This window comes from Scyliorhinus torazame, chromosome 6 (assembly GCF_047496885.1).
Source record: "Scyliorhinus torazame isolate Kashiwa2021f chromosome 6, sScyTor2.1, whole genome shotgun sequence".
NCBI classification, from domain to species: Eukaryota; Metazoa; Chordata; class Chondrichthyes; order Carcharhiniformes; family Scyliorhinidae; genus Scyliorhinus; species Scyliorhinus torazame.
In genome coordinates, this window is record NC_092712.1 from 71,704,589 (window position 1) to 71,731,683 (window position 27,095).

Sequence of the window (27,095 nt, forward strand, 5' to 3'; positions counted from 1 at the left end):
GTAATAGGGGAGCCCCCACAGGGACCCCTGCAATAGGTGGGACCCCCAAAAGGACCCCTGTAATAGGGGGACCATCCACAAGGACCCCTGAAATAGGAGGACCCCCACAGCGACCGCTGTAATAGGCAGACCATCCACAGGGACCCCTGTAATAGGGGACCCCCACAGAGACCCCTGTAATGGGGGGACCATCCACACAAACCCCTGTAATAGGGGGACCATCCACAGAGACCTCTGTAATAGGAGGACCATCCACAGAGACCCCTGTAATAGGGGGACCATCCACATCAACCCCTGTAATAGGGGGACCATCCACAGAGACCTCTGTAATAGGAGGATCATCCACAGAGACACCTGTAATAGGGGGACCATCCACATGAACCCCTGTAATAGGGGGACCATCCACAGGGACCCCTGAAATAGGAACACTCCCCGCAGGGACCCCTGTAATACGGGGACCATCCACAGGGATCCCTGTAATAAGGGGACCATCCACAGGGACTCCTGTAATAGGGGCACTCCCCCGCAGGGACCCCTGCAATAGGGGACCCACACAGAGAGCATAGTAATAGGGGTACCACCCACAGGAACTCCTGTAATAGGGGGACTCCCCTACAGGGACCCCGTGCCTAAAGGTACCCCCTCCACAGAGCCCCCTCAAACACAGAACCCTCACACATGGACCCCCACCCAGAAAGGGGACCCCTGTCTGGAAGCTAGGGGGCAGTCCAGAGAAGGGCAGTGGGAAGTATTATAGCTGTAATACTTACCTTGCAACTGCACATGTCCATTCCTCGAAGGAGAGCAGCTGTGCCTGCCTCTTGTTCCCACAGATCCACTAGCTGCAAGCCATTCATAGCTTTCGAGTGGTGGTCTGTGAGTGACAGCTTCTACAAACCATTTTCAGCTTTGATCCATTCATCTCCCTTTACGGTTCAGTGCCCTAAGTGGTGACACCTGAATGTCTGTAAACATTGACCACATCAAAGTGATGTAAGTGCATTTCTTTGTTTTTATCAATGTAGAGTAGTGGTTGTTGAGTGAGTGCTTGCTGAGAAGGGAAGTAAAACATTTTTTTAACTTACTGTTGGGAGTTTCCAGCTGAATCCGGTCGGAGTGAGGACAGAGTGACTGCTGGGTAAGTAGTAAAGATTTAAATTGTTTGCGCAGGCCCATAACAGCTGATTGCTGTTCTCTTATGGGGCGCAGTGGTTGCTGTTTAAGTGTTTTATTTTTACATGTATTTAAATTGGGCAGTTTCTAAACCCTAGACACTATACTTGAAGTGTCCCCCACCCTTCCACCTCCTTTAACCTAAGGGGTAGAGTGAATTACAGGTAAGCTCTTTCTTTCTTTTTTTTTTTATCTAAAGGGGATGGCAGGGAAGGTAGTGCAATGTTCCTCCTGCAGAATGTTTGAGGTGAGGGACACTGTCAGTGTCCCTGCTGATTTCACCTGTGGGAAGTGCACCCATCTCCAGCTCCTCAGAAACTGCGTTAGGGAACTGGAGCTGGAGTTGGATGAACTTCAGATCATTCGGGAGGCAGAGGTGGTCATAGCTAGAAGCTTCAGGGATGTAGTTACTCTGAAGAATCAAGGTAGATGGGTAACGGTGAGGGGCTGGGAGGAAGCAGTCAGTGCAGGGATCCGCTGTGGTCGTTCCCCTTAGTAACAAGTATACCGTTTTGGATACTGTTGAGGGAGATGACCTACCAGGGTTAAGCCACGGTGAACGGATCTCCAGCACTGAGTCCATCCCTGTGGCTCAGAAGGGAAGGAGGGAGAGCAGGAGAGCAATAGTTATTGGAGACTCGATAGTTAGAGGGACAGATAGACGGTTCTGTGGCAGCGAAAGAGACTCACGGATGGTATGTTGCCTCCCGGGTGCCAGGGTCCGTGACGTCTCGGACCGTGTTTTCAGAATCCTTAAAGGGGAGGGGGAGCAGTCACAAGTCGTGGTTCACATCGGTACCAACGACATAGGTAAGAGAAGGGACGGGGATTTAAAACAGGAATTTAGGGAGCTAGGGTGGAAGCTGAGAGCCAGGGACAAACCATGTTGTCATCCCTAGTTTGTTGCCGGTGCCATGTGCTAGTGAGGTGAGGAACAGGGAGAGAGTGCAGATAAACACGTGGCTGCAGGGATGGTGTAGGAGGGAGGGTTTCAGGTACGTGGATAATTGGAGCACATTCTGGGGAAGGTGGGACCTGTACAGACAGGACGGTTTGCACCTGAACCAGAGGGGCACCAATATCCTGGGAGGGAAATTTGCTACGGCTCTTCGGGGGGGTTTAAACTAATTTGTCAGGGGGCTGGGAAAACGAGCTGTAGTCCAGAAGCCAGTACCGAGAGTAGTGAGGTTCTGAGGAGGGTATCAAGGTCGCAGGAGTGTACCGGCAGACAGAAAGGTGCGTTAAAGTGTGTCTACTGCAAGGAGCATCCGGAATAAGGTAGTTGAACTTGGAGCGTGGATTGGTACTTGGGACTACGATGTTATGGCCATTACGGAGACATGGTTAGAACAGGAACAGGAATGGTTATTGGAAGTTCCGGGGTATAGATGTTTCAGTAAGAGTAGGGAAGGTGGTAAAAGAGGTGGAGGCGTAGCATTGTTAATCAAGGATAGTTTAATGGCTGCAGAAAGGCAGTTTGAAGGGGATCTGCCTACTGAGGTAATATGGGCCGAAGTTAGAAATAGGAAAGGAGCGGTCACATTGTTAGGAGTTTTCTATAGGCCCCCAAATAGTAATAGAGATGTGGAGGAAGAAATTGCAAAACAGATTATGGATAGGTGTGGAGGTCTCAGGGTAGTTGTCATGGTGACTTTAACTTTCCAAATATTGATTGGAACCTCTATAGGTCAAACAGTTTGGTTGGGGCAGTTTTTGTACAGTGTGTGCAGGAGGGTTTCCTGGCACAATATGTGGATAGGCTGACAAGAGGGGGGGGCCACATTGGATTTGGTACTGGGTAATGAACCGGGCCAAGTGTTAGATTTGTTTGTGGGAGAGCACTTTGGAGATAGTGACCACAATTCGGTGTCTTTCACTGTTGCAATGGAGAGGGATAGGGCCATACGGTAGGGCAAGGTTTATAATTGGGGAGGGGTAATTATGATGCGATTAGGCAAGAATTAAGGAGCATAGGATGGGAACAGAAACTGTCAGGGAAAGGCACAAATGAAAAGTGGAGCTTGTTCAAGGAACAAATACTGCGTGTCCTTGGTAGGCATGTCCCTGTCAGGCAGGGAGGAAATGGCCATGTGAGGGACCCACGGTTCACAAAAGAGGTTGAATGTCTTGTCAAGAGGAAAAAGGAAGAGTATGTAAGGATGGGAAAACAAGGTTCAGTATGGTTGCTTGAGGGTTACAAGGTAGCATGGAATGAGCTGAAAAAAGGGCTTGGAGAGCTAGGAGGGGGCATGAGAAGTCCTTGGCGGGTCGGATCAAGGAAAACCCCAAGGCTTTTTACTCTTATGTGAGAAATAAAAGAATGACCGGGGTGAGGGTAGGGCCGGTCAAGGACAGTAGTGGGAACCTGTGCATGGAGTCAGAAGAAACAGGAGAGGCATTGAATGAATACTTTTCTTCAGTGTTCACAAAGGAGAGGGACCATGTTTTTGAGGATGAGAGTGTGTTTCAGGCGGGTAGGATGGAGGAAATAGATGTTCTGAGGAAGGATGTATTAGCAATTTTGAAAAACCTGAGGGTTGACAAGTCCCCTGGGCCAGATGGGATGCACCCACCGATTCTTTGGGAGGCAAGGGATGAGATTGCAGAGCCTTTGGCTTTGATCTTTGGGTCCTCGCTGTCCACGGGGATAGTGCCAGAGGACTGGAGAGTGGCGAATGTTGTTCCTCTGTTCAAGAAAGGGAATAGGAATGACCCTGGTAATTATAGGCCAGTTAGTCTTACTTCGGTGGTCTGGAAGATAATGGAAAAGGTCCTGAAGGATAGGATTTATGACCATTTGGAAAGATGCAGCTTAATCCTGGATAGTCAACACGGATTCGTGAAGGGTAGGTCTTGCCTCACAAATTTGATTGAATTCTTTAAGGAGGTAACTAAGTGTGTAGATGAAGGTAGAGCAGTTGATGTCATATACATGGATTTTAGTAAGGCGTTTGACAAGGTTCCCCATGGTCGGCTCATGAAGAAAGTAAGGAGGTGTGGGATAGAGGGAAATTTGGCCAGTTGGATAAGAACTGGCTATCACATAGAAGACAGAGGGTGGTGGTGGATGGAAAATTTTCAGACTGGAGACCAGTTACCAGCGGTGTACCCAAGTGCTGGGTCCTCTGCTATTTGTGATTTTTATCAATGACTTGGAGGAGGGGGCTGAAGGGTGGGTCAGTAAATTTGCTGATGACACCAATATTGATGGAGTAGTGGATGAGGTGGAGAGCTGTTGTAGGCTGCAAAGAGACATTGATAGGATGCAGAGCTGGGCTGAAAAATGGCAGATGGAGTTTAACCCTGATAAGTGCGAGGTGATTCATTTTGGTAGAAATAATTTGAATGCGGATTACAGGGTCAACAGCAGGGTTCTGAGGAATGTGGAGGAGCAGAGAGATCTTGGGGTTCATGTCCACAGATCTCTGAAGGTTGCCACTCAAGTGGATAGAGCCGTGAAGAAGGCTTATAGTGTGTTAGCGTTTATTAACAGGGGGCTTGAGTTTAAGAGCCGTGGGGTAATGCTGCAACTATACATGACCCTGGTGAGACCACATTTGGAGTATTGTGTGCAGTTCTGGTCACCTCACAATAGGAAGGATGTGGAAACATTGGAAAGGGTGCAAAGGAGATTTACCAAGATGCTGTCTGCAGGACAGGTCTTATGAGGAAAGGTTGAGGGAGCTTTTCTCTTTGGAGCGGAGGAGGATGAGAGGCGACTTAATGGAGGTTTATAAGATAATGAGGGGGATAGATAGAGTGGACGTTCAGAGACTATTTCCTCGGGTGGATGTAGCTGTTACAAGGGGGCATAACAATAAGGTTCAGGGTGGGAGATAGAGGAGGGATGTCCGAGGTAGGTTCTTTACTCAGAGAGTGGTTAGAGCGTGGAATGGACTGCCTGCTGTGATAGTGGAGTCGGACACTTTCGGAACTTTCAAGAGGTTATTGGATAGGCACATGGAGCACATCAGAATGACAGGGAGTGGGATCGCTTGATCTTGGTTTCGGACAATGCTCAGCACAACATCGAGGGCCGAAGCGCCTGTTCTGTGCTGTACTATGTTCTGGAGCACCCAATTCTTTTTTTTCCAATTAAGGGGCAATTTAGCATGGCCAATCCACCTACCCTGCACATCTTTTTGGGTTATGGGGTGAGACCCACGCAGACATGGGGAGAATGTGCAAACTCCACATGAACAGTGACCCGGGGCTGGGATCGAACCCGGGTCCTCGGCGCCATGAGACAGAAGTGCTCACCACCGCGCCATCGTGCTGCCCATGTAAGTGCAGTTCAAGCGCTAAGTGCATTCCAATCATCAAGCGTGTGATTTCATTGCACTTAACTCTCTTTGATGTGGTCAATGTTTACACACTCCACTCCGAACCTAAGTTAGTATCTATGGTTTTCTCCTCAGAATACCCAAAGATTATTGCCACATGAGAGTTTCCAAACTCCACTCCCTAAAAATGCATTAAAATCTTCTCTCCTAATATTGCCCCTTAATTGGAAAAAATGAATTGGGTATTCTAATTTTTTTTTTAAAATTGCTTCTGCTTAGCGGTTTGCCTTCTGAAATCCAGACCAGGTTTTAACAAAGCTTCCGCTCCACATTTCACAGCAAATCCAGTCCAGGATTTCACACCAGCCCTAAATGTCATTAGTACAATTGTCTCTTTTACTTACAACACTTTGTTTATTCCTCCTTAAATTCTTCTAAACAATACCTTGGCCTCCCCACTTAACGTCAGACTTCTTAGACAATATTTCTGTCCCAATTATCGGGTTATCTGGACTGTATCTTGTTCCTTAGGAAGCCTGCAGCTTTGCAACTCCCTTGTCCTCTTCAGCTTCTCCTAGCAGAGTTGAGAGCTGTTCACTCCTCAGTGACCTGGCTCCAACTGCTGTGGTTCCAGTTAAAAATAAGAACAAAGGAAAGACCTTCCCTCTGGGAGTGGCGTCCTGTTGCTAAGCACTGACTTACTTGTATTTATTCTTCACACCTTGACCCTCTCTAAGCACAATGGAAACACAGTTGAAACTTAACCAACCCCAACACATACAAACACTTTTGTCCAGCATTTAAAAAAATATATTTTTTTAGTTAATTTACGGGATGTGGGCGCACTGGTTAGGCCAGAATTTATTGCCCTTCGGGAGGTGGTGGTGTGCTGCCATGTTGAACTGCTGCAGTCCCTGATGTGTCAATACACCTAGAGTGCTGTTCGGGATGGAGTTCCAGGATTTTGAGCCAGCGGTAATGAAGGAACAGCAATATATTTCAAGTCGGAGTGGTGAGGGACTTGGAGGGGAATCTCCAGGTGGTGGGGTTCCCAGGTATCTGCTGCTCTTGTCCTTCTAAATGGTAGTGGTAGTGGGTTTGGAAGCTGCTGCCTAAGGAACCTTTGTGAGTTCCTTCAGTGCATCTTGTACACATGACTACTACTGTTTGTCTGTGGTGGAGGGTTTGAAGTTTGTGGAAGCGATCCCAATTAAGTGGGCTGCTTATCCTGGATGATTTACATAGAAATTACAGTGCAGAAGGAGGCCATTCGGCCCATCGAGTCTGCACCGGCTCTTGGAAAGAGCACCCTACCCAAGGTCAACACCGCCACCCTATCCCCATAACCGAGTAACCCCACTCAACACTAAGGGCAATTTTGGAGACTAAGGGCAATTTATCATGGCCAATCCACCTAACCTGCACATCTTTGGACTGTGGGAGGAAACCGGAGCACCCGGAGGAAACCCACGCACACACGGGGAGGATGTGCAGACTCCGCACAGACAGTGACCCAAGTCGGAATCGAACCTGGGAACCTGGAGCTGTGAAGCAATTGTGCTATCCACAAGGCTACCGTGCTGCCCCGATGATGTCGAACTTCTTGAGTGCTGTTGGAGCTGCACTCATCCAGGCAAGTGGAGAGTATTCCAGCACACTCCTGACTTGAACTTTGTAGATGATGGACAGGCTTTGGGGGTCAGGAGGCGAGTTACACACTGTAGGATTCCTCGCCTTTGATCCTTCCAGGACAGAGACATTAAATTAAACAGACTTGAAACTATACCTTATTTCTAATACTTACCAATTTAAATAGAATTCCCTTAAAACTACCTTTGTGTTCCTAACTCCAACCAATCAGCCCCCTTTTCTCCTTAGTATAAATTGCTGTGATTGTTTGCAATTTGGCATTCTTGCATTTGTCCTGATGAATCCAAGATGAAAAGTTTCAGTAACATGTCTCTCTGGTCAGCAATATTCTGTCAAAGCACGCACATTATTAGATGAGATAGTGGTGGAGATAGGTGACTCAAATCTGTGTAACCATGCCCAGCAATTCTTGAAGAAAACAAGGTAGGAGATCAAAGGAATGATGCAATCTGAAATGGATGATCTCCTTCCACCAGTTGTTAGATGAAATTTTACAATCAGTAAAATATGACCTTTTATATTTTCTTTCACACACCTTCCAGGGTGATGCAACCCAGAGAGATAATCTTGCTAGTCTCCAGTTCTGTCACGGACCTGTCACTGGAAGATATACAAAAGTAGTCAAAGGAGAGTTCTCCCTCACAGAACCATAGAATTCATACAGTGCAGAAGGAGGCCATTCGGCCCAACAAGTCTGCACCGATCCTCTGGATGAGCATCCTATCTAGGCCCACTCCCCTCCCCCACCCAACCCCATAACATGGACATCTGTGGACACTAAGTGGCAGTTTATCAAGGCCAATCCACCTAACCTGCACATCTTTGGACTGTGGGAGGAAATCGGAGCACCCAGAGGAAACCCACACAGACAGTGGGAGAATGTGCAAACTCCACACACAGTCACCCAAGCTTGTGATTGAGCCCAGGTCCCTGGCATTGTGAGGCAGCACTGCTAACCATCGTGCTGCCCTGAGGCCAAGTATCAGGCCACTTCTCAGCTTCTCCCCATGATCAGGAATTCAATGTGCAAAGAATCAGAGATGCAATGTTCAACCAACCACCAAACAGTGCAACACATAAATGTTCATGAGGAAAACACCCTCCCTTTTATTATTTTCCACAACTTACGTGTAACATTACAGGCTCATAATTCACCAGATAAACACTCATTATCAACCATTGGTACAGCAAGGTACAAGAGAATTTGCAAGGACAAGACCCTTATTACTGGATTTCAAACCAAGACATTTATAATTCAGAACTCATTCTGAGATGAAATAAAAATGAACATTTTTCCAACTGCGCAAAATTAATAAAAATGTTTATATGACTTCTGTTAATCCTTTGCTTTGAAAAAACGTCTTTCACCACAGCCACTGTGATGCTCTTTAACGTAGTTCCAAATCAATATAAACTGACTGCACTCAATTCAACCTGAGGTATAAACAATATACAACAGGAAGCATTGGGAGGTACAATTTGTGACACTTATCAGCACTGTTTACACTTTGCAGGACAGGGAAGTGGATATGAAGCAGATTCCCTTTGCCCCGCATAGACAGTTCATTTTTCTTAATGTCACTGTCTGGTTATTGTTTTGATTAGCTGCTGATGATGGGCACCAGATTTGATTATGAGAATCAGAAACCCTTGAGCATTCTACTAGCTCTTTCCGTTTTTCTGTCTGACTCTTCCCTCCTGTCTTTTTCAGAGAATCGTAGAATTTATAATGCAGAATCGAGTCTGCACCGGCCCTTGGAAAGAGCACCCTACCTAAGTCCACACCTCCAACCTAGCCCCATAACTCAGTAACCCCACCTAACCCTTTTTTTGGACACTAAGGGCAATTTATCATGGTCAATCCACCTACCCTGCACATCTTTGGACTGTGGGAGAAAACCGGAGCACCCAGAGGAAACCCACACGGACACGGGGAGAATGTGCAGACTCCGCACAGAAAGTGACCCAAGCGGGAATTGAACCGGGTCCCTGGCGCTGTGAAGCAACAGTGGTAACCAATGTGCTAACGTGCTGCTCTGTATCCCCTCGGTCTGTCACCTTTCATTTCGTTCAGTGTTACCAGTTTTCAGGTACAAAGAGACAGCTGCTTCCTGACACCCCTGTGAACCTAAATGGTTCTTACCTGCAACAATCAAAGTGCAATATTCAAAGGCACATTTCTGAGGTCGAACTTAATGATCAAAAATGTTTATACATGGGGTGAGAGCAATAAACCTACAATAAATGTAAATTCACTTCCGATCCAAATTCATAACCTTGGGTTTAAACAAATAAGAAAATAAATGAAAAAACTGTTGTATGACATATTCTCTTTGAAATGTCTCCACATTCTCACCGTTAATAATATGGAGTGAGTTTCCATCTGTCACCCAGCACTGCCTCCCCCCAAACCTCTCCTGATACCTCTACTGTCTCTGTGCTATCAGTCTTGGGTGAGCTGCAGTTTCTCCCATTTAAACATTGGGAGGACTGAAGAATTCACCTTCAGCCTCCATTACAAACTCAGATTCATTGCCATCCATTCTCAGGCTAAAGCAATCATTCACGACTTCAGCATTCTGCTCGGCGCTGAGCTGTGTATCTTTCCCATCACTAAGATAGGCAGCGGCCTCAAATTTAATATTCAAAACCGGGCATTTAAATCTTTCCGCAGCTTCAACCTTTGATCTACAGCCTTGCCCAGCCTTGTAAATCCCTTCCCTACCCCCCAAATCTCTGTTCTAACTCCAGGCTGTTGTGCATCATTTCCCCTTGACCCCATCCTATGGACTATTCTCAAATTCCTTCTCTTAAACCCCTCTACCTTCCTACCTTTCCCTTCTCTCCTTTCTGAATATTTTTTTTTCCACTTCATTTCCAGTGTTACTGTTTTCTGATATAAAAGGACATTCACTTCCTTCAACCTCTGTGAACCTAAACTCTTCTCACCTGCAAGGATCAAAGTATAGTAGGGATCATTATTTTGGAGCCTTATAAATTTAAAACAAACTATATCAAAGAGTTTAAAACCCACCTTTTTGACCAAACTTTAATGTTTGTTTGCTCCAGTGTCCTTTCTTGTGGGAATGCCTCACTGAAATATTTGGGATGTTTTTCGACATTAAAGGCTTTCTGTAAGTACAAGGAAGTTATATCTGCTGTTATGTGGGTAAGCCACAGCAACGTTTGCTGATTGCCTCCAACACCAATCTTCTTCCTTTTTCACTTCAAGCAGCGGCAGCCACATTATGGTTAAACCCCCCCCCACCCCACAACCCGTGGCTTACGTGGATAAGAACTGAGCACAGTGGTTCTTCAAGTGGTAACAAAAGCACTGCTGCCTGATGCATGCGGTTGATTTTTTTTTCAGACCACTGCAAGCAAACACACGAATGCCAAACCAGACAAGACATATGTGGTTCTTCTCCGAACAGAAACAAAGTCACAAAGTTTAAAACAATGGCTGTTTTCCTATTGTTTCACTGGTTAAAACTCATGTATTAAGGGAATCTCACTTATAATTATTCATTTATATATTGTAAGGGCCCTTCCTGTAGATTCCTTTATTTCCTATTTGTTTTATTTTGTCTTTACAATTGTTGGTCCATGGATCGTGAATGAAGACATACTTTTAAGTCGAGCAGAGGAAGTAAGGAACTCAAAGTGTCAAAATAGTACACTGTGCTTTAAAGTTTTGTATTTTGGGCAGAAGAACCCAGACTTATATGGCACCCAAGAGATTGGAGGGTTTCATTTCGATTGGTAGGATAGCAGCTATTAGATTGGCCAGGGATAGTATTCTGCCTGGGCATCGATAGCAATTTGTTCCTGTCAGGTAGGGTTTTTTAGGGAGAACCCAAAAGAAGCCACTGGACCTTCAAGGTGGATGCAGCTCTCTCCGCTCTGCTGCCAACTGTCCAAATGCAGGAGCTTCGAGACCCTGAAAGAAGAGGTTGTCTCCCTCTCTCGAAGGCTGGCTGCCTTTTCTGTGTGTCAGCAGTGAAAACCATTACAGGCTGAAAGAAAAAATAATATCCATCTGAAAGCCTGGACTGAAGAAGAAACTAACTGGAAGATGTCCATCTGAAACAAGGGGCTGGATTCTCCGATCCCTGACGCCAAAATCGCGTTCGGCGACGGGGCGGAGAATCCACACTGATGCCAAAATCAGGGGCGGGGCCACTTTTGCAATGCTCCGCCCTCTGGAAAACGGCATACTCGAAGAGTACGCCGCACGCCTTAACCCCGCCTTCCTTACATTGGTTGAGTCCCGCCCCGCGATGTTTCGTCCCCGACTGGCCAAATTGCCGACGGCGTGGGTCGCATGTGGTCTTACCCGTCGGGAACTCAACGTGGCGGCTGCGGACTCAGCCCAGTGCCGCCACAGTTGGGGGATCACTGATCCGCGGGTAGGGGAGACATTATTCGGGGCTGGGGGCACTGTGATGGGGCGATCAGAGGCTGAATGAACGGACATCGTGCAACAATCACCAGGCAGGAATGTTCCCTTCCAGTCGGGGAACACTTCAGCAGTCACGGGCATTCAGCCTCTGATCTTCGGGTATGCGTTCTCCAAGGCAGCATTCAAAACTATTGTCTCCAGGCACTTAGAAATGTGGGATTGTAGCTGGACAAAACAGAGAAATCGCTCTACAACTTCACCATCATTGGCCACATATCTTAAAATTAATGTCAATGACTCATGCCTGGGGCGGGATTCTCCGACCCCCTGCCGGGTTGGAGAATCGCCGAGGGCTGGCGTGAATCCCGCCCCCGCCGGTTGCCGAATTCTCTGGCACCGGATATTCGGCAGGAGTGGGAATCGCGCCACGCCGGTTGGCGCCCCCCCCCCCCCCCCCCCGGTGATTCTCTGGCCCGCGATGGGCCGAAGTCCCGCTGCTGGAATGCCTGTCCCGCCAGCGAGAATCAAACCACCTCTCTTACCGGCGGCAAGAGGTCCTGGGGGCGGGCACGGGGAGATCTGGCCCCGGGGGGTGCCCCCACGGTGGCCTGGCCCGCGATCGGGACCCACCGATCCGCGGGCGGGCCTGTGCCGTGGGGGCACTCTTTTCCTTCCGCCTTCGCCATGGTCTCCACTATGGCGGAGGCGGAAGAGACTCCCTCCACTGGGCATGCGTGGGGATGCCGTGAGCAGCCGCTGACGCTCCCGCGCATGTGCCGCACGGCAAAGTCAGTTTCGCGCCAGCTGGCGGGGCACCAAAGGCCTTTCCCGCCAGCTGGCGGGGCAGAAATCAGTCCGGCGCGGGCCGAGCCCCTCAAAGTTAGGGCTCAGCTCCTCAAGATGCAGAGGATTCCGCACCTTTGGGGCGGCGTGATGCCGGACTGATTAGCGCCGTTTTTGGCGCCGGTCGGCGGACATCGCGCCGATTGCGGGGAATCCCGCCCCTGGTGTTCAACCAACTATTATGGAACAGTATTTTGCATCTTTTACTTCACTAATGAAATGGTTTGTGATCCACTCTGGGCCGGCACGGTAGCACAGTGGTTAGAATCATCATAGAATTTACAGTGCAGAAGGAGGCCATTCAGCCCATCGAGTCTGCACTGACCCTTGGAAAGAGCACCCAACTTAAGCCCCATGCCTCCACCCTATCCCCTTTATCCCCATAATCCAGTAAACCCACTTAACCTTTTTCGACACTAAGGGCAATTGAGAATGGCCAGTCCACCTAACCTGCACATCTTTGGACTGTGGGAGGAAACCGGAGCACCCAGAGGAAACCCACGCACAAACGGGGAGAATGTGCAGACTTCACACAGACAGTGACCCAAGCTGGGAATCGAACCTGGGAACCGGGAGCTGTGAAGCAATTGTGCTAACCACTGTGCGGCCGTGCTGCCCAGTTAGCACTGTTGCTTCCCATCGCCAGGGTCCCAGTTTCGATTCCCGGCTTCAGTCACTGTCTGTGCCAAGTCTGCACGTTCTCCCTGTGTCTGCGTGGGTTTCCTCCGGGTGCTCCGGTTTCCTCCGACAAGTCCCGAAAGACGTGCTGTTAGGTAATTTGGACATTCTGAATTCACCCACCGTGTACCTAAACAGGCGCCGGAATGTGGCGACTAGGGGCTTTTCACAGTAACCTCAGTGTTAATGTAAGCCTACTTGTGACAATAAAGATTCGTTTTTTTATTATTATTATTATAGTGATGAACTCATCGTCGGTTCTGAGTGTTAAAAGTTGGTCTTCCCTGAGTCACAACAGTGATAACTTATCAAATGCTCTTTGAGAAGCTCATCAAATTCACTGAAATATTCAAGGCAGGCTAAAAAATTACCTCTTCAATTTGGCACTGATGACTCATCATGTCCTCTTGGAGAATAACCCCAAAAAGACAGCAGTTTGACTGTGACAACAACACGTCTCAGCAGTTTCCTTGTATAAGAACAGTCCTTTTCAAACTGACCTGATAACACAGAATCAACTCTTCCAGATAATTTACATCTTTGAATGAATGCACACACAGCTTTAATATGAGCTTTGGAAGTTTCATGATCAGCAATATTTCTTCCAACATTTCTCCAGTTCGATTACCGTCGACAAATGACGAGGGTCAGGGAATAATTTGCAAACATAACAGTAGACTGCCTCAGAGGGTGCCAAAAGAATCGAACAAAATCTCCTTTCCACCATGCCATTTCTCCTCATCCTCAGAAAATCGGACTCATGAAGACTTCAAAACTGCTTTCGGCACCGAAACTCAAACTCATTTCTCAAATTTTTCATGTTACCTATGTCCTCTGGTCTATTTATCTCAAAATATTCTAGCATGTCCAGTGGAACAGATTTTGGCCATCAGGCAATGTCTTCAGGGTAGATTTCTTCCCTCACTTCAGTTACAGAAGAATGAGCTTGAGCAGTATCTTGTAGTTCTATTCCCATTTCGGAGTCCACATCTTGCTTCAGGATGTGTTGTCTCTGGAAATCAGCAGGTCAAAGTCATCAGGCAAGTCACCAAAACTTTTAATGGATTTTGTTGAGGATGAATGTGCAGTTTGGGCACGGCTTAATACTTCAAACCTTTTCACGTAAAGTGCCAAACTTTTTTTTAGCCTAAGCTTCGCCCTCTTGCCTCACCTTCAATTTTCTGCATTTTTGACTGCCAAATGCAGAGCGTCTCTTCATATTGAACGATCTGTCTCAATTTCAATGATTCATGAAAATGAATCCTCAGAATTTTCTGATGCCCCTTAAGAAAAAGCAGTTGATTGTCTAACCTGCTCTAAAGCAATGATTAAGTAAACAAAGCTTATGCGAGAGTTGGCAAGGAATTGGTGTGAGGGTGAGCCAGGCTTCACTGTCAAAATCCTACCAATAATTGTTTGGGAAAGCCTGGTCAAGGGTATGATAAAAGACATTGATACTGATAAGAGAGAGAGAGAAATGGCCCCAAAAATCGCAGTAAATTCCACCTGCACAAACAAGACGAAAGAAGATGTTAGTTACTGCTCAGATGTCTCATCTCAGCCCTGACTGGCCATTAGCTCTGGTCAAGTCGTCCCATTCCCGCTGCTGCTGCTCCCTGATTTTCCAACACATGACGGCAGTGCTTGTCTTCTTTGCGCCTCCCGACTCCTGCTCTGTTCACCTCTTGGCCCTCTCTCTGGTGGCCGGGCCTCAAGCCTCGACCCTCGACAACCACATGTGTCCCTGGCTGCCAGCCTGGCTGCTGCCTCTGGTTATCTGGCCCGGTGAACTTTGTTCTTTGTTTGGCTGGTTGCCAGCCCACCCTCCTCAGCTCTGGCCTAGAGGTTGAGAGTCTTCCTTCGACGACGGTTGGCCAGCACCTCCTCCTTGCCTCGCCGAAGGCTTCGCAGACTCTCGCACTCCAATGTCAGGTTGGTGACCGCACTTTTATCTCAGGCTGCCCACTGGGCCAAATGCCAGAAACCTGGCTGCTGTTTTGCACCTTTACTCAATGAAAGTTCAGGAACTTCACATCAATTCAGGAGATCCGTGTCTGAACTGCTCTAAGCCTACACCACCTTTCAATGCCTGGCAAACTGCTTTCCTGCTCTAAAGGGGCGTCCACCAATCAGGGCCCGATGTGGTTGTATTGCCTCCTAATCCAAAAGAGCCTGTCAGCAAATTCAGAGCTACCAGGCTCTGATTGGTGTTCCCACACAACAGTCACCTCTCAGTATGAGTCCTCCATTGGCTGGGGTCCCGTGTAGCAGCACTGTGTGTTTCATTGAAAGTCCGCCCCTGGCCTAAGTGTGAAATAAGTTGGAGTGTTGAAATTACAGTGTAAATACTTTTAGAGTCGAAAAAGCAAATCAAAACTGCTAAGTAGCCTTAAATACACACTTACCTTGTGCCGCTTTTATGTTCCTCCGGATGCACTCACCTGCTTTAACATGACAGCCAAACACCCAAGAAAAGTCCTGGGTTGTGGTGATATGCATCACTGTAAATACACAAGGGGTTAATGTAAATACACGATGACTAAGTAAACACTAGAGAGAGAACCAGAGATGCCATGGCATGCAGACATACAGCTAATGAACACATAGAATAGGATACGACCAATGGGCAGTCAAGACACCCAAAGATGACACTACCACAAGGGAGCATTACACAACCCATATGTGGCTTAGAGCAGACTGGTTAGTTAGACTGAGTTACTATAGCAAGATTAGCAGGAGAGTGGAACTCATAGAGAACTGTGCTAATGGTTCAATAAATCACATTGAACTTACTTCAAAGTCTGGAGTATCTTTTGGTCAAAGCTGCATCGAGTTCCAGCCTGTGTTATCCCAGAGTACATAACACAACATGGTACCAGTAGTGCCTGTTGAATCTATATAGTTCAACTCAGCAAGATCCGTGACTACCAGCAACAGCATCCAGGCAAGATGATCAAGATCCCAGTTCCTCAGCAGTTCAGGTACCATGGCAATCTTAGTGCCAACTGGCGTGCATTCAAGCAGAGATTTGAGATTTACATGGTAGCATCCGACCTAGATGGCTTGGGCCAATGCTGAGGAGATAGATCGTCTACTCACCATTGCGGGTGAAAGTGCAACAGAAATCTTCAACTCCTTCAAGTACTCCAAAGGGCAGGACAAGAGAGACAGTCCTGGACAAGATTGAAAACTACTGCGAGGTGAACACAACAGAAATCGGTAAAACTGGCGCCTATACTCACCACGAGGCAAAGGTAGGCTTGCAACAGAAGCAAACGACAATTTTGATTGGCAGCCATCTTACACAAGGAGCTACACATGCGCAGTTCCTGAGATGACGCGAACCGGCGAAACAGTGTTTTGCGCATGCGTGAGAAGCCGTGCATGCGCTGTTGCGAAAAGAGCGCACAGTGAAGGAAAAGCGATCTGCGCATGCACAATCCATTCCTACGCTCACAAGCGTCATGACGTCAGAGGCCCCGGCCCACGCCCACTTAAAGGGGAAATGTCCGAAAATAGTGAAAATATATTTTTAAGCCAGAAAACATAATTCTTTCACCTGGAACGACAGCACAATGTCTGACCTTCGAGCAGTAGCTGAAAGTAACCTCCGCAGAACCCTGCAACAAGCAGTTAGCACCGCCCTAAGAGATGATTTAGTCCTTGAAGACTATGACTCAGACGATGATTTGATCATTGGACGTGACGACCTCAGTACCAAATCCGAACCGCAACGAGATGTGTTGTACATTTCAGCATCCGACACAGTCATGGACGAGTTCTTCGGATTTGAGGATCTTCAGCCCATCATAGACGTCATCCCAACCTATGAGTACAGGATTCTGCTGCGGCCTGATGCCAAGAGACAGAGAGTGGTCCACACACCACGAAGAGTCCCCGACTCCACACAGAAAGCGATGAAAGACTCCACAGCTAGACCACTGAACACTCCGTTGAGAGCGCACAGATCGACACCACAGCGACACCACTGCATGACTCCACACAGGGAATGATGCCAGACTCCACAGAGAGAGCGATACAAGCCTCCACAGTGAGCTCGTTGACAGACTCCACGATGGAAGCAACGCAAGACTCCAGAGCGCAGTCCTTGCATGAACAAGACCATAAAGGTCTAGCTACCTTATCTGAGCAACCAGCAGCAGACGATGCACGTCTGCCACGCTCAAGTGCACAGCAAGACGACTATGACAGTCTACCACGCTCCCGTGAACAACAAAAAGACTATGACAGTTTACCCAGATTATTTGAGCCACCAGAAGAAGACTCTGACAGTCTGCCCAGCTCATCTAACTGACAAGAAGACACTGAAGGTCTACCCACTGTATGAGCGACAAGTGACAAAGGCTTCACAATTCCCATACCAGGGGCGCCATTCTCCGCCGGCGGGAGTCTCCGTTTTGCCGGCGCCTGGGGGTTTCCCGACGGCGTGGGGCTGCCCCACAATGGGAAACCCCATTGACCGGCCGGTGTTACGGAGACTCCCGCCGGCCGGTCGGGGCAGAAATGTGGCGGGGCGGGTAGGAGAATTTCGCCCAAGATGTGCGACATCTCAGCGAGACTGACAGATCTCAGCTAGTATGTACAGAGGCACTCGACAATCAAAGTGAGGCTACTAGTGACTCCAGTGACACCACGCTAATTCAAACCTCATCTACTCGAGCCTCTCCGCAAGAACCTGAAATGACTCCAGACGGGGAGCATCAAGAAACCAAAGGTGATTCAGGTGAACCAGAAAGGGCTCCAGACGGGGAGCATTGACAAACCAAAGATGATTCAAGTGAACCGGACATGACTCCAGACGGGTGCACCAAGGAATCAGAGACGGCACGCTCAATGAAACAGCAGATGCCACAAAGGACACTGACACAAGTAACCTTGTGAAGGACTCAAATTCTCCACTCGGCGTGATCATTGAGCGCAACAAACACAACAACAAAACCGACAAAAACAACAACAAAGACAACAACAAGAAGCGTACCAGCGGCAACAAACACAACAACAAGCACGTCAATAACAACAATGACAACAACAATAGAACAACAACTGGTACGACATGGTACAACTCTGCCCATGAAGGACAAATGTTACTGCTCAGCTCAGAACAATGGCGAGAGTGCAACCATACCATGGCATGTCAACGCATCTTACCAATTCACGTTTGCTACACTATGGACAAGCAAAACAGCTTTCAGGAAAGATGACATCAAGAATCGCTGCCACAAGCATAAAAAAAAGAGAGTCCACCTCAGACAATGAAGTGATTTGAACACCTCCTGATGACTTCTTGGTTACGTAAACACCAGGACACTGACGGCGCTCACAAGGGAATGACAACATCAACATCGACACTTCCATAACAGCACCGGAAAGCCACTCGACCGTGTAAATTCATGAACTTTGGACTCATAACTATTATTTGGTATTGTATAATCCTCAATGTCATCATAACTATTCTTTGATCTTATATCGTCATCACAGTCATCATAACTTGTACATGTCATCACTTATTTACCTGTTTTTATTCAATTTTTCTTTAACACTGTACAGAAAATATGTAGCATGAAAAAGGGGGGATATGGTAATATGCATCACTGTAAATACACAAGGGGTTAATGTAAATACACTATGACTAAGTAAACACTAGAGGGAGCACCAGAGACGTCATGACATGCAGACATACAGCTAATGAACACATGGAATAGGACACGACCGATGGGCAGTCAAGACACCCAGAGGTGACACTACTACAAGGGGGCATTACACAACCCAAATATAAGGACAGGACACACATGGTCTGTCTCCACAGGCGACACTTAGAGAGTAGGACAGGGGCAGATCAGAAGCATCACACCCACCACGTGGCTTAGAGCAGACTGGTTAGTTAGACTGAGTTACTATAGCAGGATTAGCAGGAGAGTCGAACTCATAGAGAACTGTGCTAATGGTTCAATAAATCACATTTACTTCAAAGTCTTGGGTATCTTTTGGTCAAAGTTGCATCGAGTTGCAGCCTGTGTTATCCCAGAGTACATAACACAACAAGGGTCAGATCATCGGCCAATTCCAACTTACCTGTAAGTACGTCCAACGGCCTCGAAGTACTTCCCTTGAAGCTCTCGGGGATCTGCATTTGACTTTCACAGTTTCTGACACCGTTTGGCCAGGTGCTAGGAGCCGTTGTGCAGGTGCACATGGGTTGCTTTGTATTCACCAGTGCATATTGCGTGCTTTCCCTGGTGCAGAGCTATGGGCCAAATGTGGCCCACGGGCTGTAGTTTACCCAAGTCTACCTGGATGTAAATGACCTTTCATGACCTCAGGATGTCCCAAACTGCTTTACAACCAATAAAGTGCTTTTGCGATGACACGGTCATAACATAGGAAACACAGTAGCCAATTAACACACAACAAACTCCCAAAAAACAGCAATATGATGGTTATCAGAATTTCTATTGTTTTTAGTAATGTTACTCACGGAGTAAACATTGGCTGGGACATGCTCACAGGAGCTTGCATATATCTTACTGTTTTACAGGTTCAGGTAGACACTTCAACAGATAAATTGTTACTTTGTCACTTGCTCCAATGGTTTAAGTAATAAAGTTCTCAAAGTTGCACAAGTTGAGAGAGTCTAATGAGAGCTTTTCCAGTGCAATGCAGTTCCAGTTCTTTACTCAGCTCTGTTCACTTTCTTTGGGCCAATGATTTGAATAAAATGCACTGAGCAAACATGTTCAGACTGTCTTAGTTCGAGTAAGAAATCCCCGGTGATTAAGTCTGGTATTTGGAGGGAGCGGAAACCGTCTGGTACTGAATCACTTCTCTCAGTGATGTTAACGAGTGTTTTGGCAAATGATCACCTGGCAACACCCCGATAGCACAGTGCAGTCAGAACGAGGGTTAAGCACTGACATACTTGTTCGAAGGCTGAACTGATCCAGCTTCTGTGCTTGGCAATCTAAATAACTCCTCTTATGATTGATGTTGTGTTCCTCATACGTGCATTAGAAGGTTGATTTGTTCTTATAGTTTCTTTTTCGTTTTGTATTTACCGATTATCAACTAGATTAGATGTTCTTTCAGGGCTCTTTTGAACATTCTTCCAATGCTGAGAATTCGAGACCTTATTTCTTCATGACATGGAGCAAAACAGGCAGATGACTAACAAGCAGCTCGTACTGTTGGTGGCAACTTTCCTCCACCCCGCCCCTGCTGCCTCAGGCTCTAGTGTGTTCCAACTAGTCCTGGATACTCTCCAGCACTTGAGGGGCCCGAATCTCGATGCTGTGGCGTTTTGGATATCCTCCAGCAGGCACCGCAGTGCACTGGAGAAGCAACATGTTCAGTGTCTTCACAGGATCCTCCAAATCTAGTGGCAAGAAAGGAGGTTCAACAGCATTTTCCTCTCCTAAGCCAACATGCCCAGCATTGAGGCACTAATCACTCAAATGCAGCTGCATGGGCAGGACATGTTGTCTGCATGCACAACAGCAGATTCCCAAAACAATTGCTCCACTCGGAATTCGGTTGTGATGGAGACTCCCTAGAGGTCAGCACCAACGTTTTAGGGATGTCCTCAAAGCATCCCTGAAGAGGTCAAACATCCGTACCAACCACCGGCTTGTGAACAACCAAAATGGGGCAGTTTAATTCAGGACAGCACCGCACACATTGAGAGACCCGGTCTGAAATATGGAAAGACAATATTGAGGCATCAAAGAAAGCAAGTAAACAACCAAGCAGCTCGTCCGGATGAACCTTCCAGCACTACCTCCCATTTATGTGGCAGAATCCGCAGATCACGCACTGGATTTATCAGCCGCCTCAGAACCTGTCAATCAAATGAGCAAGCAAGTCACCCTCAATCCTGAGGGGCTGCCTAAGAAGAGATGATCTCCAGTACTCCACATAACAGTCACTTTTACCTCAGTTAAGAGCCATACTTGCATCTGAGTTGCACGTTTCTGTTATGCCAGGACTGGAGCACAAAAATCAAGGCTGACATTCCAGTGTAGCACTGAGGAAGGTCTGCAGTGTGCACTATTTCAGATAAGGTGTTGAACCCAGGTGCTGACTGCCCTCTGAGCTTGATGTAAAAGGTCCCATGGCACTACTTGAGAGGGGGGATTGTTCCCGGAGTCCTGGCCAATAATTCTACTTTAATCAACATCAAAAATCTGTTTATTATCACATTAATGTTTGTGGGGCCTTGCATAAATCAACACCGTGTTTCAGGCATTACAACGTCAGAGGTACTTCATTGGCCGTAAAGTGCTTAAGAGGTCGAATGGTCATGGAAAGCATTATATAAATACAAGTCTTTCTTTTCTTTCTCTTAACTTTCCAGTTCAGGCATCATTCGGGTGTGATTTTACCTCACTCAAAACTTTCACAGAGTTGCGTTTAGGCATATTGGAATGGAGTGATGGGATTCAGTCAAGCCAGACCCTTCAACTGACATCCAAACTTCCCCAGAGGGATAGTGATCTAGACCAAAAACTCTGCGTCTTCTTCTCCCAGCACCAATTGTAGTATCTCTACTGCACTTTCTTTTTCATATCAGACTTTTGACTGTCTCATTCTGGAATCTTCATCTGGATTATAAATCCTAAATTATTACTTTGCAGTGTTTAGATATACCTATGCAAGTTTTATAAGGAACGATGGAAAGTTCCGAATATTTATACAGTTGCAATTTCATAGGGATGGTTTGATGAAACCTCAACCAGAAATGCAACAATTGCATCTGATGAATGAACCTCTACCATTGTTGGAGGATAACACACACAAAAGAGGACACACATTCTATTTTCTTTCCATCTTTCTTTTTAATTGATAGATGGCCAATCCAGGGCAATGCGATAGGATTAATTAATGACCTTAAGGCACCCCTAGGTAGCAGTAATCATAACATGATTGAAGTTTGCATACAGTTTGAGGGGGGGAAAAGAGCATGTCTAAGATTAATGTTTTAAACTTAAATAAGGGAGCATGAAGACAGAATTGGCTAAATTGACCTGAGAAATTAGGTTACGGGATAGGTCAGTGGAGATGCAGATATTTATGGTGATATTTCAACACACTCAGCAAACGTGTATTCCAATGAGGAAGAAAGAATGCAGGGAAGGATGCAGCATTGAATAAATAAGGAAGCTAAAGATAGTATCAAATTGAATCCTAATTTATTATTCAGTAAATTAAATATGTTAAATCGAGAGGTGAAGGAGAGGTAAAACAATTACAATCACCAAGGAAAGGACACTAAGAATATTATTCGAACTAATGGCAGACAGATTTCCTGGTCCTGATTATCCTAGAGTCTTAAAAGAACTGGCTGCTGAGGTAGTAGATGCATTGCTTTTAATTTTCCAAAATTTCTTGATTCTGAAAAGGTCCCATCAGATTGGAACACAGTGAATGTATTCCATTCAAGGAAAGAGGGAGATAGAAAGCTGGTAACTTAACTATAGGCCAGTGAGCCTAACATCTGTCATAGGGAAAATACTGGAATCTGTTGAACCACGCTGTCGTGAAGTCGGCCCATCAGGGGCAGAGCATCGGGAGAAGGCCTTGAGGTGACGCGCTGAGGCCGCCCCAACGGCATGCGATGCGCACCACGTTGATGCCGTTTTGGGGGGGGGCGGAGCATACAAAACCCACGTCAAACAGGCTGCACCCCCGATTTTGATGTAAAAAGGGATTTTCCGCCCTATCAGAATCTCACCCATAGTCTCCCAAATAGAGAAGGTATCTCCCATTTAAAACAAAGGTGAGGAGAATTTATCTTATTTCAAGGGGTCATGAAACTGTAGAATTCTCTTCCCCAGACAGTGGAGGAAGAATCTTTGAATACTTTCAAGGCAGAGGTCGATAGGTTATTGATTAATAAGAGAGTCAAAGGGTATACAGGGTAGGCTTGAAAGTGGAGTTGAGGCCACAATCAGATTCGCCATGATCATATCATATGGCAAAGCAGGCTCACAGGCCAAATAACCTACTCCTGCTGCCAACTCATATGTTCGTACGAGAATCCCCAAATATCTGAGATACACTTGAGAGTCATGATCACAAATATCCCCTTCACAATGTATTTTAAGCAGTGAATGTGAGCAATCTACCATCAGTCATGGTTTCTGTTTGTTATAACGAACTACAAAATAACTCACTTTTCACTTTAACTCGAAGGTAATTGCATCAAGATAGTTTTTTTGTTCAACTGTATGAAGTTAGTCGGGGTTGCTTCTTTAAAGATCAGAATAAAAGCAAACAATATCTCACATCTTCAGTTTCAATAATACGCAATAATTTATTGATAGCAATAAATATTGTAGTGAAATTCTAATTGCTAGTTCACCAATTGATCATTAGCAGAAGTTACAAACAGCCTTTAACCAAAAGTCAGCACTGGAGATGGACTTCTCATTTTCCATATGAAAATATTCTGATTTTTTTTGCGATAAATTTATATGTTCTGTTCATCCATTAATTGTAATGAGGTATACTCTGGGACAATGTCTGTGATGACTGAGTTTTGTTTGCATTGCTTCCTCCAGGCAGCGCTGAAATGTAGAATTCCCCCTTAACCACATTCCTTCCAGATATGTTATGGATTTTGTTGTCAATAGTGATGGATCAAACACTTGAGGTTATAATGTTACAACTCTACTTGCAACCCATACTTCCTTCAAAAGTTATCTCCTCATCTGAACTATGGAATAATGCAGTTAACTCTGTATTGTGCAAAGGCTAATAGTTATCTATATGAGCATCAAAAGTCGATGGTGCAATTATATAGCTCATCAGGACTAAAACAATAACAGATTATGAAAATTATATAAATTCCAAAGACTATTCTGCTTCCCTTGATGTTCTTTCATACATTTTCTTGATACTTTGAAAATTATTTTTGAGTTCTACAGTGTATGGCGAGGTCGCCGATATTGTATTGGATACGCAGAATTCCTGCAATGCAGAAGGAGGCCATTCGGCCCATTGGGTCTGCACGACCCCTCTGGAAAAGCCCACTCCCCTGCCCTATCCCTGTAACCCCATAACCCCCACACATGTTTGGACACTAAGTGGCAATTTGGCATGGCCAATCCACCTACTCTGCACGTCTTTGGACCGTGGGAGGAAACCGGAGCACCTGGAGGAAACCCACGCAGTCACGGGGAGAAAGTGCAAACTCCACACAGCCACCCAAGGCCAGAATTGAAGCTGGGTTCCTGGCGCTGTGAAGCAGCAGTGCTAACCACTGTGCCACCGTGCCGCACCTAACGGACCGTTCGATATATAGCGGTGCCTTACAAGGCCAATTCCCACTGTACGCTGAGTTCAGTAAGCGCAGTTGGCTTGGCAACCGGAGGGATACAACTGCCCTCAGTATCCCAGGAATAAGGAGAGAATTGTCAGCCTGCGTATCCCTGTCCGAATCATTATTCAGTGATCACTGCTCGTAATGACACACATTGAGAACATTGAGGGGGATTTTAGATATACACCCAAAATAGACATGAATTCAGCAGACTTCCACACAGCCATCAAGGCTGAAAGGAGTGCAGGAGGTGAGGGGTGCAGAGATTTTCCTCTCAGGAAGGAAATGGGCCCTGACTTGCAGAGGTAGAGTGTCCTATTCGGTTGTTCAGAGGTACAGTAAGTTGGCCATGGGATATTTTCTGCTGCGTGTTTGGAGATACAGGCTAGCAAATAGTATGGCTCATAAAAGGGAGAGGGGGGATGGGGGGGGCAAAGGCCATTTACCAAATGTGTTTGGTAACTACTGGGCAAAGCTGACTGATACAAGATATATTGCAGCAATATGTTATTCTGAACATGAGCTGGGTTGCACTTCCAGACTCGGAATTTCAAGTTCTGCCAAAATGAATACAGTCCTCTTAAGGCGGTTTCTTCATCAAAACTTGTCCCTGCTACAGAGATTTTAGGCATTAGAAAATTCTGCTTCAATTGCACGTTAACTAGAATTAGAGTTAAGGATATCTGTTCACATTGGATCCTTTTGGCCATTTCACTAAATATCCCAGCTGTTTAACTGTAGGGCAGTAAATATGATATGAATTCCAGACACCACCTACTCATTTTATCTGAATGTCTATGTCGGAATTCATTCAGTGGGTGTTTAGATATAAGAAGTTAAGATCTCTACAATGAATACTTCTTGCAATTTCTGGGAAAGGGAAAGTTCTGATCACTGGCGTTGGTACGTAATGTTAGTTAGGTCTCGATATAAAAACTTACTGGGTCACATAAATGACCCTCACAACTCTGCCAAAGGACATTAAACATCTTTTATACAACAGATGAGTATTGCTGTCACGTTGAAAAACAAATCTCAAAAGTTTGTGCTGCGCAGCATGTTAAGTGACCATTTATTTGCAGAATTGCAATTACGAATTGCTTTTAAGATGGTTAATTTTCCTGTAAAACAGAACACGCAATGACGTAATTCAACGAAAAAATATTAGAGTCTGTTTTTGGGCACGTTTAATGGGGTGTATCTCGGCGCTGTAGCCGCTATTCAATTGCACTTTGCTGGCACCTGGGCACCTTGGCTCTGCCAGCCTTGCACCCTGGCAGTGCCCCTGCCAGCCTGGAAGTTCATCCTGGGCATCTGCAGTGCCAGGGTGGCACTGCCAGAGTGCCAGATTGGCAGAGCCAAGATGCCCAGATGCCAGCAGGAGTGCCAGGGTACCACTCTGCCCAATGCCCGACCACCCGGGGATCTCTAATGGTTTATGAGATCCCTCAGGTGCCGTTATGCCTGGTCCACGTTTGTGTGGACCAGTCCTAAACGACGTTCTGGCAGCGTCTTCCAGGTTTGGTCGCTAGGTCCCAGGCACCGAGAGAATCTGGTGAATGCATATTTAAATGAGTCTAATGGTTGTCAGAGAGACCTATTAGGAGATTCAACGGCCTTGTCCAGTCACCAAGTCGGGTGTGACGAGGGCAGTAAATTGCTTCCGTAATATCATAGAACCCTACAGCACAGAAAGAGGCCATTCAGTCCATTGTGCCTGTGTTGGCTGTAGGTAGGAGCTCTGCAACTCAGCCCATTGTTTTGTTTCCCCCAATAGCTCTGCAAAATTTTCATTAGCCGGTACTTAACCGCTAATATTTTGAAAGTTACTATCAGATCTGCTTTCGCACCCTTTCACACAATGCATTCCAGATGCAGGCCATTTGTACAGAAGTATTATTTGAGTAATACAGAAGTGCTGCACCATGAGTCCTATAGTTACTAATCGTTTCAATATGGAAATGAGCAATTTCTTTACCCAGAGAGTGGTTAGAATGTGGATCTTGCTGCCAGAGGAAGCAATTGAGGCATTTAGATTATTTTTCAAAGTGAAACTAGATAAGTACATAAGAGAACAGGGAATAGAAAGACATGTTGAAAGGCTGAAGTGAGGTAGATGGAATGAGCGGGGATTCTTGTGAAGTATAAACACCAGCGTAGACAAGTTGGTCTGAATGGTCTGTCTCTGTGTTGTATATTCCACGTATGCATTAATACAGAGGTTTACAAACTCAGGGTCAGTTCGTGGGCAGGTTTCGGGAGGGTCGCGGTGTAATCGGTCGCAGCATTCCCCAATCACAGGAGGAACGCCCAACGCCGTCCACGACAGACTTTTGAGTTGCCGACAATCCCGCCCATGCCTTCCGGATCAAGCAGTGCGCAGGCCTGGAGCCCAGTGGGGTGGACCGCCTCCTCCTGACCTCAGCGCGCCGTCCAGGGCCAGTTTTTTTCAGCAAATGACAGAGCCCTCCCACCAGAAGTGGCGACAGAGAGCAGGTCACACGCCCCATACACTGATGTCACATGTTCTGGGCGGGAGCGAGTTCCTCCATTTTGCAGCTGCCAGCAGTGCTGATGTGATCTCCAGTGCCTCTGGTGAACAACCCATGAAGAAGCTGAAAACAGGAACAAAGCAGCATAAAGATGATTACTTGAGGTGTGGGTTATTAATTGGTCCACTGAAAATCAGGATTCAAAGTTCATGTGTGTTACATGTAGGGAAGTACTGGCA